This window comes from Onychostoma macrolepis, chromosome 03, assembly GCF_012432095.1.
Source record: "Onychostoma macrolepis isolate SWU-2019 chromosome 03, ASM1243209v1, whole genome shotgun sequence".
Taxonomy (NCBI): Eukaryota; Metazoa; Chordata; class Actinopteri; order Cypriniformes; family Cyprinidae; genus Onychostoma; species Onychostoma macrolepis.
The window spans coordinates 43,516,500-43,533,855 of NC_081157.1; the positions used below are offsets into that span (position 1 = coordinate 43,516,500).

The 17,356-nt window shown below is 38.8% G+C and overlaps 1 long non-coding RNA gene across 5 annotated transcripts in view; it reads right to left on the reverse strand.

The window, feature by feature from the left end:
- The window catches only part of LOC131536050 (uncharacterized), a 195,056-nt gene that overhangs the window by 43,098 nt on the left and 134,602 nt on the right, over positions 1 to 17,356 (reverse strand). For 4 of the 5 annotated variants that reach the window (XR_009269819.1, XR_009269821.1, XR_009269820.1 and 1 more), the window contains 2 exons: positions 13,510 to 13,663; positions 12,808 to 12,939 (listed from right to left, as the gene is read on the reverse strand). This is a non-coding gene — a long non-coding RNA (uncharacterized LOC131536050). Of the gene's footprint in view, positions 1 to 11,471; positions 11,545 to 12,807; positions 12,940 to 13,509; positions 13,664 to 17,356 lie in introns of those variants that run through there. The other variant, XR_009269818.1, reaches the window with a different exon arrangement.

Here is a 17,356-nt window from a genome sequence, read left to right on the forward strand (position 1 = left end):
TAAAGCCATTTAACACATTAATGTCAACTGTACTAATTAAAAACCAACAACAACAGACTGAAAACTAAATTAAATTAAATTGGAAATAATGAATGAATAAAAAATTCTAAACTATAAAACCCTGCCCCATACTACTATGGAGTGCCACGGTCAAACTTTCTTTGTCTGACTTTCTCTGCTTATTCCAAACAACATCAGAGATTTCTGCTTTTGTCATCTGATTTATCCAACCAGGACCATCTCTTACACCAAACACAATAATCAGGTCTTCTTTAGGTCTGCTATCCTGGACACACTTGCTTTTTATAAACTAAGGCTACTGCAGCGTTCATAAGGAGGCATTTGAACCTCCAATGCCAAACCTACTCCAACCTCCTCCTCGAGAACGTCTGACCGAATGGAGCTCCCCGACAGAGAACGTCAACTTCACACATACTTGAGACTTTTAAAAGTGACATTTACCTCATATTCAAACCAAAAACGGGCAGCCATATTTCATGTCAACACTGAGGTTCCTTCCAAGTGTAAACAGGGAAACTCCATAAAGGTACGAGAGTGTGCGCGTTCCATATCTCAGCCGCTGCATGTAACTACAACAGCATAAAAGATTGCCTTTATGCCGGAAGCCCAGTTAGTTTCCCCTCAGGGACGCACTCCAGACTAGCCAACCCATAAAGCTAAGCTAAAAATCTCGGTTTAAAAAGTACCATAAAGCACACAAGGGAAAGAGGGGCTTCCTTCCTCTCTCCACCCCGCGGCCTGACTAGGAGAAAAAAATATGAACCTCGCAGCAGCGGTTTGACTGATGACGCCACGCTAAATCACGCTACTTCCTGCCGCGGCCCTCGCCGTGGTGCAGGAGTTGTGAATTATTATGATGTATTAATACCGAGCAGAGCTACGTGATATTACATTGTATGCCAAATTACATCTGAGAAATAGCTTTATCTCATTAATTAATCATGCTAATTTATACCTTTCTGTTGTTGAGATGCACGGAGGCTGGAGTTGGCATACTATGCACAGATGTGAGAGTTTTCAAGGGAGAGGATCGTTTTGTACCACGACGCTTTTGAAGGAAAGATTAATGGCGGGGTTTTGTATTTACAGCCTCTCGGTTGGAGAATCTGTTTCTGATAGCAGCAGTGAAAAGCAATAGATGGTCTTTAGTCTTTAGCGAGTATGTGGGCTCTCTTTCGCGCACACACGCTTTCGCTTATATGTGTGTGTGAGCGATTGGGTCACTCTTTCCATCAAGAGTCATGACAACATGGTGTTTTCATGGGAGTTGTTAATCTGGTCTTGCAGTGAATGAGTGGTCCTACCTAAAAGAAACCCAACACGCTGCACTGCCCCCTAATGGCCAAGATATCCAACAGCATCTGCAAAAGGCCTCCCATCCCCCACTTCAAAGTGAATCTCTGTGCTGTGAATCTTTGCTGTACAGTGGGATAACAATATTAAATGATACTTATACAGTGAAACTAAACTGGACTTTCTACAGAAGCACTTCAAGATCAAGTGGTGAGCCAACACCGTGGCAAAACTAAATTACAGTGCACTCTCAGAAAAGCTGTCATTGGAATGTACCCTTTTAAAAGGTACTAATTTGTACCATTTATGTACTAACGTGTACAATTTAGGTAATACTTGCCTTTAAGGTACTAATATGCACCCCTTAGGGGTAAATAAGGTACAAAATTGTACTTTTTGAAAGGGTACTGCCCCAATGACCGCTTTTGTACCTTTTCTAAAAAAAACAAACAAAAAAAAAAAACACAAATTTTAACTTAAACAAATAACCATGCAAGAGGTCAAATAATGTTTGTCATTAGCAGATAAACAAGAGTTGAAAATGTATAAAAAACAGCACAATGTGTCAACTAGCAAATAAATACAGAGTTTAAACATTATTATATTTTTATTATAGATATAACAATTTGAAACCAATTTTTATATGTCTTGTTTCTCTTTTATTTTTAATGTTTCTTTATGAAGTTTGACATGCTGAATATGAAAACAACATTACTTGTTGTGTATCATTAACACTGCTCACGAAAAAAAAAAATGTGATGACAATTTATACAAGCTAATCTGTTATTACTCTGTTATTACATGGTATATGCATAATACTGAGTTAACAACAGTTTAACATAATCAGTTACCAAAAGGGAGTCGTCCAAAACTTCAGGTGTGTACGCTTTTGATTTTCTGGAATGTCCAGAAAGCACTAGATTACAGAATATTCCAGAATGTTACTGAAGCAATAAGCCCCAAGAATGCTTTGAGTCATGCCTAACAACGCCCCTTAGCTGTTATAAATTCACTGTAAACCACGGCTTCACGGGGCTTATGGCTCTTATAAAATGGTTATTCCATATATGTAGTAAGGTTTCACTAAATAAAACAGAGCAAATAAAGTGTAATAATATTGATAAAAACATTATTCTTCCGCCAAACAATGTAGTTTCTCAGAAACAGTTGTGGCTCCAACAAAGTGGTTGCAGAGCAACACACAAATATAAACAAAGGTGTATGTTCATAGAGTAATTTACAACAGCTTCAAACTTGGCTCAACCAATCAGAATCAAGGACCGGAACTATCCGTTTTATAATGAAACTTTTAGAATGTTCCCATCTTTGCAAAAGCAAAATACTAAACAAAATATGCTAAATTAGTTCAAAAACTATTCTGTACTAAACCAACAGAAGAACCATAAAAATAAAATAAAATAAATAAATAAAACAAATTTGTTTTAAATGCTTTATTTAATTGAAATGTCTCCAATATAAATGAATACATTTGCATCAAGTTTTATTTGAATTAACATTAATGTATTATGAACAAACATGAATTAGCAATAACGCAGAAATATACACTAAACTAGACCAATAAATGCTGTAAACATTTAACCCTATTGTAAAGTCCAAAAGTTTTTTCCTCACGTTACCCAAGATCAGGGGCCAGTCGCATAAACATATAAGTTTGACCAACTAGCAGTTAACCAAGTAGTAATCAGTCCAACTTTTTGTAGCAAGACTGAATTAGACCAATACCTTTTTATGTAACTGACTTTACAAAATTATGACCAGTCTTGGGAAGTAGAAGACAAAAAAACTTTTAAGACTAGTCTAAGCAGCAACTGGTACCAGATCAGACCGGGTCATGACTCACCATTTGATTATCACTGGAGTACACCAACAAACACAGATCAAATTAAATGATCATAAATAAATATTCACCATGCTTAAAATCAGCCATTACCTGCTCCAATTATGTAGTTACATAAAAAACACTCACCCACACCTCATACCTGCAGCTTTTTGAAAATAAGGGAACATCATCTCCTGCGTCATGTATGTAGACACACCATCCATCATTGTTGAGAAGTCATTACATTTGGCTTCTTAAAGCTAATCCTCACCATTAGACCCATGACTGATCGCAAACTCTGACTGATGCTATCTATATGTGGTAAATTACATGGCTCCCATTTGCACATTCTGGGATTTCTGCATACATTATGCCTCAGTGTTTTGGGCTCAAAACACAGTAAATCTGGCTACTGAAATGGGTCCTACTGCACTTTACTGAATTTGGAAGCAATACTGGCTGAAATATTTGGGTTATTTTGCATAATCAATTTGGCATAAATGCTCTGTAGATGTTTCAATTCAAAACAAAGTATTTAATTTCATACCCTTTCATTATATTTACATTTGTATTTCTTGCAAATGCCCTTTTACCAAAGTGACTGAACAAGAAAGTTAATTTAAATCTAGCAAAAGGTACAACCACAAAGCTAAGGCGAAAGAGAGCACGTGAAGAGTTCAGATGCAAAAGCCTCTAAGTGCAGTCTGAAATATTCTTCTAAAATTACATTTTTATCAGGCTCCTATGTTTAGGTTCAGTAATTTTACTCTAATGGCAATATATACAGTGAGGAAAATAAGTATTTGAACACCCTGCTATTTTGCAAGTTCTCCCACTTAGAAATCATGGAGGGGTCTGAAATTGTCATCGTAGGTGCATGTCCACTGTGAGAGACATAATCTAAAAAAAAAAATCCAGAAATCACAACGTATGATTTTTTAACTATTTATTTGTATGATACAGCTGCAAATAAGTATTTGAACACCTGTCTATCAGCTAGAATTCTGACCCTCAAAGACCTGTTAGTCTGCCTTTAAAATGTCCACCTCCACTCCATTTATTATCCTAAATTAGATGCACCTGTTTGAGGTCGTTAGCTGCATAAAGACACCTGTCCACCCCATACAATCAGTAAGAATCCAACTACTAACATGGCCAAGACCAAAGAGCTGTCCAAAGACACTAGAGACAAAATTGTACACCTCCACAAGGCTGGAAAGGGCTACGGGAAATTGCCAAGCAGCTTGGTGAAAAAGGTCCACTGTTTGAGCAATCATTAGAAAATGGAAGAAGCTAAACATGACTGTCAATCTCCCTCGGACTGGGGCTCCATGCAAGATCTCACCTCGTGGGGTCTCAATGATCCTAAGAAAGGTGAGAAATCAGCCCAGAACTACACGGGAGGAGCTGGTCAATGACCTGAAAAGAGCTGGGACCACCGTTTCCAAGGTTACTGTTGGTAATACACTAAGGCGTCATGGTTTGAAATCATGCATGGCACGGAAGGTTCCCCTGCTTAAACCAGCACATGTCCAGCCCGACTTAAGTTTGCCAATGACCATTTGGATGATCCAGAGGAGTCATGGGAGAAAGTCATGTGGTCAGATGAGACCAAAATAGAACTTTTGGTCATAATTCCACTAAACGTGTTTGGAGGAAGAAGAATGATGAGTACCATCCCAAGAACACCATCCCTACTGTGAAGCATGGGGTGGTAGCATCATGCTTTGGGGTGTTTTTCTGCACATGGGACAGGGCGACTGCACTGTATTAAGGAGAGGATGACCGGGGCCATGTATTGCGAGATTTTGGGGAACAACCTCCTTCCCTCAGTTAGAGCATTGAAGATGGGTCGAGGCTGGGACTTCCAACATGACAATGACCCGAAGCACACAGCCAGGATAACCAAGGAGTGGCTCTGTAAGAAGCATATCAAGGTTCTGGCGTGGCCTGCCAGTCTCCAGACCTAAACCCAATAGAGAATCTTTGAGGGAGCTCAAACTCCGTGTTTCTCAGCGACAGGCCAGAAACCTGACTGATCTAGAGAAGATCTGTGTGGAGGTGGGCCAAAATCCCTCCTGCAGTGTGTGCAAACCTGGTGAAAAACTACAGGAAACGCTTTGACCTCTGTAATTGCAAACAAAGGCTACTGTACCAAATATTAACATTGATTTTCTCAGGTGTTCAAATACTTATTTGCAGCTGTATCATACAAATAAATAGTTAAAAAATCATACATTGTGATTTCTGGGTTTTTTTTTTTAGATTATGTCTCTCACAGTGGACATGTACCTGCGATGACAATTTCAGACCCCTCCATGATTTCTAAGTGGGAGAACTTGCAAAATAGCAGGGTGTTCAAATACTTATTTTCCTCACTGTAGGTCCTTTTCTATGCAATTAAAGTTAAATAACTGAGCATAAATATAGGAGCCTGATAAAAATGCTCATTTTAGAAGAATATTTCAGACAGCACTTAGAGGCTTTTGCATCTGAACTCTTCACATAGTCTGTTATAACAATGCTTGATACAAATGTGACATCAGCTGAAAAGCCATTATATCACATTCTGGTTAAAAATTGCAAGGAAAACCTTTTTTTATTTATTTTTTTATTTGCAATAACATGCACCAATGAATCCTGCACAGTAATGTGCACTAAGGAAAGGAAATGGGTCAATTTGCATTTCGTATTTATATTAAAGGCACGGTTTACCCAAAAATGAAAATTCTGTCATTATTTACACACCCTCACATCATTCCAAACCTATATGACCTTCTTTCTTTTATATAAAAGAAGATTAAAGAAAAAAGAAAAAAAAGTCTCAGTGTTTTCCATCCAAATGGAAGTCAATGGCCACCAAAACTGTTTAGTTACCAATCCTCTTCAAAATAATAAGGGTGAGTAAATAAGGGTGAGTAAATGATGACAGAAACAATTTCTGGGTGGACTATCCCTTTAACAGTTTCAGTATGCAGAGTTTTGTTAAAGGGATAGTTCACCCAAAAATGATTTACTCAACCTCAAGCCACCCTGTTGTCACGCCCATGGACTGGCTGTGTTTTTTTTCTCCCCAAGTGCTCCCCGTGACCCAGTTTCTCCCTTGTTTGATTGTATTCATTTGGTTCTGATGTGTCTCGTTAATTACCTCGTTAAGTCCTGTATTTAAAGTTTTGTCTGCCTTATGTTCCCTTGTCCAGTGTTAAACGTCTTGATGTGCTACATGTGTCTCCAGCCTGCCCTGTGTTACCCTGTGTATGGATTATTAAAGACTGTTGTTTGACTGTAATATTCCCTTACCTCCGCATTCCTTGCTCCTCTCCGTAGCTATCGTGACACCTAGGTGTATATGACTTTCTTCTATCAGATAAATACAATCTGAGTTATATTAAAACATGTTCTGGCTCCTCAAAGCTTTATAATAGCAGTGAATGGTGGTCAAGATTTTGAAGCCCAAAAAAGTGCATGAATCCACACGATGCGTTTGTGTAAGAAAAATATTCATATTAAAAAACCTTACAAACCGTAATCTCTAGCTTCCAGCTAACTGTTTTATGTGCGTTCACAAGAGAGTGGCATTCCGGCGGAAGACGTAGGATATAGGCGGAGCGTTTTATGATGGATAGATGCACTTTATTTTGCTTTAAAATCTTGACCGCCATTCACTGCCATTATAAAGCTTGGAATAGCCAGGACATTTTTAATATACCTCCGATTGTATTCGTCTGAAAGAAGAAAGTCACATATACCTACTGTATATACACATGTTTACAGTACCTAGGATGGCTTGAGGGTGAGTAAATCAAGGAGTAATTTTCATTTTGGGGTGAACTATCCCTTTAAGAGCCTGTTTTAGATGACAAAGGCCTGGTTAAGCAAACACTGACACAACCAGTGGGGAATAGTGGAAGACTGAATATAGAAGCTTGTGGGACAAGCTCAACTCTTGTGGGAAGAGCATGAGATGCTGAGAATGACCCTTTCCAAAGAGCTGTTTGTAGCAGAAGGTTGTGGGGAAGTTTCTTGTGCTCCACAAGATACAAACTGTACTGGAGTGAGCGAGATTACTGAATTCAAAAGATTAGATGTTTTATAGATATGCTGGTTTTAAGATGAACAGATGAGCAGCTCTTGATTGGCAGTGGTTTGGGGAGCTAAAAGGTAAATTGGATCCAGTTGGCTCAAATGGGTCAAGTTTTACGGAAGTTAAAGATACATATTCGCCAGTGGCATGCCATCTATGCGTCAGATTTCTCGCTCCACTGTAATTTGCAGTGAGTCTCCTCTGAGATGCCATAGTAACTAGGTCACCTGAGATGTGTGTATAAGCGTTTGTGTGTGTGTGAGGTAACGCATAAAGAAGGATAAAGAAACAGAGACAGAAGGAATAGAAGCACTGACACCGCAAAACAACAAAACGGCTGTACACATTTGATATGACTAACACTGGAAACAAAGTCACCATGAGGTCAAAAATGATAAATTCTTATTTTTATAGAATATTGCAGTGTTAATTACAAATGATTTATCTGTGCACATCATCATCATCTTATTTATTTATTTATTTTTAACAACTGATTGGCCCTCATAACCTATTCAAAAACATATCTTCCCCTCGCCATTGCAACATTTCTTTGATTAAGTGTACGCTGACAAGGAGGCGGGAAAATATCCCTCCCTTGCTGCAATTAGCAAATGACAGTGATCTAATCAATTCCTTATAGACAAAATCAGGTTCTGCCCAAAAATGTTTCATGCCAGCTTTAAACGGTGATTTTATATTCAACAATTACTATTACCTATTACACCAATGCATAAAGTCTTTTTTTCACACTAAGAGTGAAGATTCATCACAAATGAATCTGTACAGTAGGTCTTATTATTACAAAAAAAAAAAAAAAAAGTTTCCAGAATGTTGCATAAAGGTTTTTGTGTGGCACCCTAGCAATAACTTTTCTAATGAATTTTTCCATTTTCTAATGATAATGTTTTCTGTTTTTGTTTAATAACCATAAACAGGAATGTAGGGTGAGGAGGTCATGCTTATTATTTAATCAGTGTGCATGTCATCTGATCATGAAACAAGATATACATTTAAGTACACATACTTAATAGCCAAGTAAACAGTATCTAAAAACAACTTCAACAAACTCTGCAACCATGTTTTTCAGTGTGGTACTATGAGGTGAAAAACCTGTGTTATGCCTGTATATCATACAGCTCAACCTTAGTAACAGGTAAACACTGTTTTAAAGGGAAGCACGGCACTGTGTTCATCTACACATGAGCAGCTCTTTATCTGCCAGTGTTTGAGTCGCTTTAACATGCATTAAGGAATGCAACACGCGCCAACCATCTTCCCAAACTTGCAATGAGAATCACTTATTAACAAGAGAGAAGCTGGAAGAGCTCCCTGTGGTGTTCCTTAAAAAATAAAAATCATCATCATCATCAACCGCTTATCCGGAGCCGGGTCGCGGGGGCAGCAGTCTCAGCAAGGAACTCCAGACCTCCCTCTCCCCAGACACTTCCTCCAGCTCCTCCAGGGGAATCCCAAGTCGTTGCCAGGCAAGCCGAGAGACAGCGTGTCCAGGGTCTTCCCTGGGGCCTCCTCCCGGTAGGACAAGCCCGGAACAGGTAGGCATCCCTGGGTAGGCATCCAGGAGGCATCTGAAACAGATGTCCGAGCCACCTTAACTGGTTCCTCTCGATGTAGAGGAGCAGTGGCTTTACTCTGAGCTCCTCCCATGTGACAGAGCTCCTCACCCTATCTCTAAGGGTGCGCCCTGCCACCCTGTGAAGGACGCTCATTTCAGCCGCTTGTATCCGAGATCTTGTCTTTTCAGTCATGACCATAGGTGAGAGTAGGAACATAAATTGACCGGTAAATCGAGAGCTTCGCCTTTTGGCTCAGCTCCTTCTTCACCACAACAGCCCGGTACATCGACTGCATTGCTGCTGCCGCTGCACCGATCCATCTGTCAATCTCACGTTCCATCCTTCCCTCACTCGTGAACAAGACCCCAAGATACTTGAACTCCTCCACCTGGGGCAAGAACTCTCCTCCAACCTGGAGAGGGCAAGCCACCCTTTTCCGGTTGAGCACCTCGGACTTGGAGGTGCTGATTTTCATCCCCGCCACGCCACATTCGACTGCAAACCATCCCAGTGCACGCTGAAGGTCCAGGCCTGATGAAGCCAACTGGACAACATTATCTGCAAATAGCAGAGATGAAATCTTGTGGTCCCCGAACTTACTGCCGGCAATGCGAACCAAGCTCCTGCTCAGGTTGTACAGAGACTGTACAGCCCTTAATAGAGCGCCTCGGACCCCATACTCCTAGAGCACCCCCCATAAAATGCCAAGAGGGACACGGTCGAATGCCTTCTCCAAGTCCACGAAGCACATGTGGACTGGTCGGACGAACTCTCATAAACCCTTGAGCAACCTAGTGAGGGTATAAAGCTGGTCCAGTGTCCCATGGCCCGGATGAAAACTGCATTGTTCCTCCTGAATCCGAGGTTCTACTATTGGCTGGATTCTCCTCTCCAGTATCCTGGCATAGACTTTTCTGGGGAGGCTGAGGAGTGTGATCCCTCTATATTTGGAACACACCCTCCGGTCCCCCTTCTTAAAAAGGGGGACCACCACCCCAGTTGCCCAGTGCAGAGGCACTGTCCCCAACATCCACGCAATATTACAGAGGCATGTCAGCCAAGATTGCCCCACCACATCCACAGACTTGAAACACCCAGGGCGGATCTCATCCACCCCCGATGCCTTGCCACTGAGGAGCTTGCGAACCACCTCAGCGACTTCAGCTTGGGTGATGGGCGAAAAATAAAAGTTGGATGGTTTAATGTTTGAAAATTAAGAAATTGAAAAATACATTTAATGTTGTAATTTTACAGTTGTAATGTAAAATAAAATTGTTACTAATATGCAATTAATATATTGTTTACAGTGAAATACTACAATAGTATGTGTGTTATATTTTTATTTACTAATCATAACTATTATTTTATTATTTTTATTTTAATACACAATTCCAACCTTCAGTCCAAATTGTGCAGCTCTAAAAACAAGCATTTTTTAAATGAATTTAAAATTGCAATTTTTTTTTGTAACCAGAAAAATCACACTTAGAGGTTTTTCCCAAAATCGTGCAGCCCCAGCTGTCACCACAAAGTTTTGGCCCTAATTTTTAAACGTACGTGACAAAAACGCTACAGCGACTGACTGATGAGTCAATAAAGTTTAGCTTTGAAGTTTTAAAGGTCATCATCCAGGTGGATGAGGAGACCCCCCCCCTCCCCCACACACAATGTAAAGCGCGTTGAGTGCCTAGAAAAGCGCTATATAAATGTAAGGAATTATTATTAATTATTATCTCTGAAGAGTGTATCCATGGCAAGTAAGCATCTGAAAACATGTCAATCATGACAGAGATTTATAACACGTCCGCCCGCACTTTTCGGATCGCTCCTACGCCCCTGTACTGTACATCTGCATGGCTTTCTGTTTTTCTTCAAATGTGTCCTGACAGTCTCTTCTATGGTTACCTGCAGAGATAATCATCATCACAAACACTATTCCTCATAACTTCCCTAAGAAAGTGTCTTCCAGTTATGGTAACAGTGCCAGTCAGCATTCATGTAAATGTACCTCGAGGGCTCAAACACCTTTTTAACTGTTCTGTGTGCTTAAGGTGTGTGGACTCACTAACAAAACCGCTGATTAAGATCCTTAATGTGATTATTGTTGTTTGGGACAGATACAGCCAATCACATCCACCCTGAAGTGATCGGGCTACGTTCAAAAGCCATCGCGGATACTAATGACTAGAATTGAAACTATTTAACACATTATGTCTAACCTCACACTGAAGCAGACCAAAAAAGAAAAGGATAAACAGGTGTGAGCTTGTCACTTGTCTTGCTGAGTGAAAGGCAGGCATGGATTCTCACCCGGCGGCTTGCCCCAGCGAGTCTCCATGCAAGCAGGTCTTTGGCAAGCTTTGTTCTCCCCCTCTCACACCTACAGGTTGATGTTGACTCTCCTCCAAACTCGATCCCTTTATTTATCCAGGGCGTTTCATTCCTCAGTGTGTTTTTTTCATTCAATCAGTCTTTTCTTTCACTGTATGTCTTTCAACCACTGAATAATGACAGGGTACAAGTGCCTGTTGACCTCGCTGACAGAGTCGCGCCAAACCACAGAGCCTTAGAAAAACGAGCAGAATAAATCCAAGATGATTATTGCACGCCACGTTTGGTTGGATTAACTACCCCAGTGCCACTCAAAAGCTTGTTACCTCCGCAACCGGCCGACTTGCAGAGTGGCGGTAATGCAGGGAGCTTGAGGATAAACATCACGATGCCAGCATGATCTGGCAAGAAACGACAGATCAATGCATTGTTACTATTTATTTTCTAGAGCTGCTTTTAAAACCTGCCAGTCAAGCTTTGCAATAAGAGCGTCATGGAAGTGAATGGTAGCTGACATTTAAAGACAGTATTGAATGAAAATGAACTGCTTAGAAGGTTACCTCACACTTGGACATGCTGGATTGGTAAGAGAATCAGGTTGCAATACGGTTCAATTTGTTCAAATGAATGTGTTAGTTTGTCAATAATACATGAACTAATGTTAATCTGTAGCCTATATGTTCAGAGGTTTGAAGGCAGTAAAAGAAAAATTATAATAATATTAATTAGAAATTAATACTTTTATTCAGCAAGGATGCATTTAATTGATCAAAAGCAATCGAAATTATATTTATTTATTTATTTTTTAAATGCAGTTTTTTAAACCTTAAGTTCATAGAAGTATCCTAAAAACATGTCACAGTCATATCCTCAAAATATTAAGCAGCACAATTGTTTTCAGCACTGATAACAATGGGAAATGAAAAGATATGAAGGATCATGTGACACTGAAGAATAGAGTAATGATGCGGAAAATACAGCTTTGCACCACAGGAATTAATTACATCATTTAGCATAAGCATAAGAGACATTTTCAAAAACATTAAAAAATCTTAGACTCTTTTGAACAGTACTGTAACTTAAAATGATAAATCTGCATAGGTAAAATTGAAATAAGTTTTGATATAAAGAAATATTCCTAAACTCAACTGACAGCATTTGTGAAAAAATAATAAATAAGGCACTTACAATGGATGTGAACATTTTATTAAACACCTCACCTGCATTATTATGTTAAAACTAGTGTATTATTTGAGCTGTATTCAACATCTTTATAAATGATTTCTTTTAAGGTTTGCAATGTCATGTTAACAAATATGTAAAAGGTCAGTGCACTCATTCACTATTGTACTAGAAAACAAAAAGGTAGATGTATATCTTAATACATCTTTAACACCATAACTTTATGAATTGAAGACTTTCTGCTCTGATTTAAGACCTTCATTTGTGGAAGCGCGAATTAAGACTTTAAAGACCTCTTTAAAACCCACGGAAACCCTGATTCCTCACTCAGGCACAGATTTTAGCTTTATTTAAAGAAAATGATGGACCATGATGTGGTATTTATCATTGTGTCATAAGTGCTGCTGATTGAGCTTAACTTGAATTGAACCTGGAATCTTCTCTTAATAAACAATGTAAAAGTTAATTGTAGTTTGTGATACCTAATGAAGTTTTCCTCAAGTTTCCTCAGATGTCCTACTCCAGGTTAGCAGTATAGGCTAGGCATGAGGCTCATAACCACCAGCACACATCACTTGTTTGGCAGCGTCTTCTGCCCCTAGTGGGCGGTCGGCCTCAAGAAAACAAGAGAAGAAATCTGTGAGATTTATCAGGGATGACATGGAAAGCAACACTGCACACCCATCAAACAAACAAAGATATTTCCTTCAGTGCCTTGATATAATGCCGTTATTTTCCAAACAGACAGAATGTGGTCAAAGCAGATAACATATTGCTGAAAGATGGTTTATCTAACATTACGACAGGATACATTTGTAATGGTTCACAGCGCTCTGAAGAAGGCTGTAGAGGAATGCGGAGGGAAAGCCATCTCACATCTAACTGAGTGATGCCGACAGCAGCGTTTATTCGCTTCCACAGCCGCTTTTGACAAAAAAATACGTCACAGTATCCGCTAACGGAGAACCCCAAGGACAGATTCTGCCGGACCACCCAATGTTGGCCTAAAGCTCAGAGCCGTTTCTCTGGGGTTTTCTCTTTCACTGCCTTTCTTTATTCTTTTCCTTCATTTTGTCTCTTGTTTCCAAACCCGCAACATCCCTCCGGGTGACTACATGAGCATAACTTGCTGAAATGTGGAAAGGGCTTGATGTTTTCATTAGAGGGTCTTTTTTTTCGGATACCTTTCAGTGAGATCAGGCCCGGGGGAGGATGCAAGCGTCCCGCTTAGAATCGACGCTAGCCACATCGTTAATCATCAGCATCAGAGCGTACTCATCTTCGCCAGCTTTACACATGGAAGTCCCATTTCATTCGCTGATCCGCCCGAGGAACACACTGCCACCGTGGAAGAAACAGAAGTGGGAGAAAAGGACAAATATGTTCTGATAACATGGGAAATGTGTGCATTCCTGTCCATGGCTAAATATAACACTCACACACTGCATTTATCCCCCTTGAGTTTTATAGTGAAGCCAAGTAGCTATAAGTAACTGATAACAGAATACAGCCTGTTATCAGAATATACTTTCATAATTTGATAACGGAATGCTTTCACATTGTAACTTTGAAACATGTATTTTCTCTAAAGCTGCTTGAAATTAAATGGGTAACATTTAACAGCACGGATCCATTTGTTAGCTACAAAACTACTTCTAATCTTAATTTCAACATTTACTAATATGTCATTCAAATACAAATGGATTTGAGCTAACATCAATTAACAATGAAAAACACTTCTAAAGCATTTATTAATCTGTTGACTAATACAAACCAAAAGTTGTCTCTGTTAATGTTTTTTAATAGACCTGGGCTAAAATTGACTAATGATGAAGTAAAGCTAACAAAGATTCAAAAAAATACTGTATTTCTCATGTTCATGCATTAATGTTAAAGGGATAGCTCACTAAAAAATTTCAATATTTTGCGATATTATTCAAAAGAAGATATTTTGAAGAATATGGATAACCAAACAGCTTATGGATTCCATTGATTTCCATAGTAAGTAAGAAAGAAAGAACAACGGCTACCATTCTTCAAAATATCTTCTTTTGAGTTCAACAGAAGAAACTAATACAATTTTGCAACAACTTGAGAGTGAGTACATGATGACAGAATTTTCATTTTTGGGTGAACTAACTCTAACTAATGGGACCTTATTTTAAAGTGTTACCACAATATGTATTGTAATATAATATATATACAAAATAAACTTGAACTGAATACGTTTTCACTATAATACACAATGCATGTTTCAAAAAACAGGCTCAATCTCACAGACTACAGGTCTCAGAACAGTCTTGGCTCGGGCTCCACAGCATCAAGGATCTGAAATGGAGGATGGGAATCTGACTGGAGATCAGTTGCAAGCGGTAACCTCTCCCCCGGGTCCTGTTTCCAGCTCTCTGGCTGTCCCACACTGCCCCCGCAGGTCACACAGCAGACTCTGAATCTCAAGTTAATTTTGTCCGGGGTCAAATGTGGGGTCAGTGTTACTGCTTTTCTGACATTCAGAAATGAAACTCATTCAAATGTTTATAATGTTTTTTTTGTGTAGTTTTTTTTTTTTAAATGCATCCCTATATGGTGAGAAAGCCTAAAGATAAAGAATAAGTTTTCAGAATGCTAGATTACAGACTCGCCTGTTTCTAATAATTTCTAAATAAATCCCAATGTGGTGGGAAGAGCTTAAGCGCTGCATTCGAAGCTTTCTGAATGCTCTCCAAGTCAAAACACTGACTTACTGCGCGGCACTGCTCCAGGACACCTTTTATTTTCATTGGACTCATAACTGTCAGTAGTAGATTTTATAGGCAGACGATCCTAAATCACTTCGCTTGGTTTTTTGTGCCTGCGCAGTCTGCGAGAGAATACCAGGACCTCCTCACAACGCTACCATGGGACTGAAAAACATTTCAAATCAGCAGTTAGCATTACTGCACCTTGCAACTAAAGTTTAAAGAAGCATGTTTTTTCTTGTTGTAAAGGTTTGAGACTTGCATAAATGCAAATAAATATCAGTATTAGTGTTATTTTAGCATTTTTATATATTAAAGAATGTATTCATATTTTGAATTAGCATTTTTTTTTTTTTTTCCAGTTTTAATTTTTAATTTTAGCAATTTATTTTAAATATTTCTATTCAGTTTATTTTATTTTGGCACTTCAATATAAACTGAAAAACTTTTTCTTAAAATACACTCAGTCTATAACAGGAATTGAATTTGGCCGTAAGCGCAGTCTCCTATGATGGTGGAAGAGTCAAATTCATGACTGTATTGCACACTTCCATGGCCCCCCATTTTGTTTGTACAAATCCCCAGGCCCTGGGGCCCCTCTGCTCCAGAACTCCTCCTTCCCTTGGGATGAGGGATGACTTTGGGAACTCCCAGACAGTTGTTTATGCAGTGAGGACATAACTCATTTCTCAACTAATCAAGAGCAAGATAACAGCTGAATAATAGCTTGAAAATACTGATGATATCGTCTGAGCTGTTTGCTTTAAAAGCTTGTTTGAAAAAGAAAAAAAAAGGAGGGGGAGACGAGGCCTCGCCATCAGTTTGCATTTGCTAAGGCTAAGAAACGCAAACACTCGAAAGGCTATCAATGACTGCTCTGCTCAGCAATCAATCCACAACCGATATGGCCAAAGTGTTCTCTTTTTTTGACCAAAAAAAGGCTGCTTAAGGTGTTTGTTTTTGTTTTGTTTTTTTGAGAGACAGAGAGAGAAAAATATTCAAAGTTTTAAGTAAAAAAAAAAAAAAAACATCCCAAAGGATGGACTTAAATAACCTCCCATCCATTATCACATTGATTCCCACATTGTTGTCGTTTTGATAAAGGTCAAATACTTTTGCAAACAAGCGTGTAAACGACAGAAGCATACATAAGCGATGGACAGCATGCAGCTTATCAGGAAGTGAGATTAAATACGGTCAGTAAACAGTTCATTGTGTCAATAGCAGCCAATCAAATTTCACTGCACACCAGTGAGCATGATATTTATCCAGATGTCAACAGAAAGCTCATGGCAGCTGGAGACGCATCTCGTAAACGCTTCAGATTAAACAGCTCTGCATGTGTGACTATTACACTGGACAATCATGCAATGCAAACAAACAATAACAAAAACTTTGAACTGTATTCACATGTATACTTATCAATTTTCTGATGTATGAATTTTCTTGAATATTAATAATATATATATATATATATATATTACCTATTAAGTTAATATACTACTACTAACAGGAAAACTAAAAATGTTAGCAACTCAGTATGTCTATAAAGTATACATACATATATATCAATTTTCTTATAATATCTTATGTACAAATACATTTGATTTGTTTATATATAATTTTCATATAGAATTTTATATTACTAAAGACATATTTCACCTCTGTAAAATAGTTTGCTTCAAATGGATAAAAACACAGTCCCAGGCGAAACTGAAAGTATGTTCAGTAATTCATTCCTTGAAACTGAGGGAAAACTATAAAAACAGCTCACTTATACTTGGGAGAAAGCAAACACGTGCACAATTAATCTCACCTCTGCCAGGCTGCTGTTAAAGGTATTAGCGGTGGTTATGGCACCATTACAATTCCTGGTACCTCTCGAGCCTCTGGCACGCTGCCCTTCCAGAGATTAAAAGGGATTTAAGCAAGAGGTTGTTATTAATGAGAACCATTACTTCTGTCTACTTCAACCCACAACCTCTGTCATTAAAAGAAACTTAGAGCCACAGGAAAGTTGTGGTATGTCATGAATAGAGAGCTGAACTGATAAAATACGGAATTATTCTAACATTATGCAACAGTATGAGCATTCAAGGTATAAAAATACAGCAACGGTTTCTATTTTAGTTCTGGGTTGAGCAACAAGAGTCCAAAAGTAATGATCTGTATTCACAACACCTCAGGTTGTAAGACTGTGGCATCCATAAACTGCTTTACTGCTTTGTTAGTATCTTCACAAACGCTTTAAGGCATGATCATCTTGATTTGCTCGTTTAAACTCAGCTCTTTC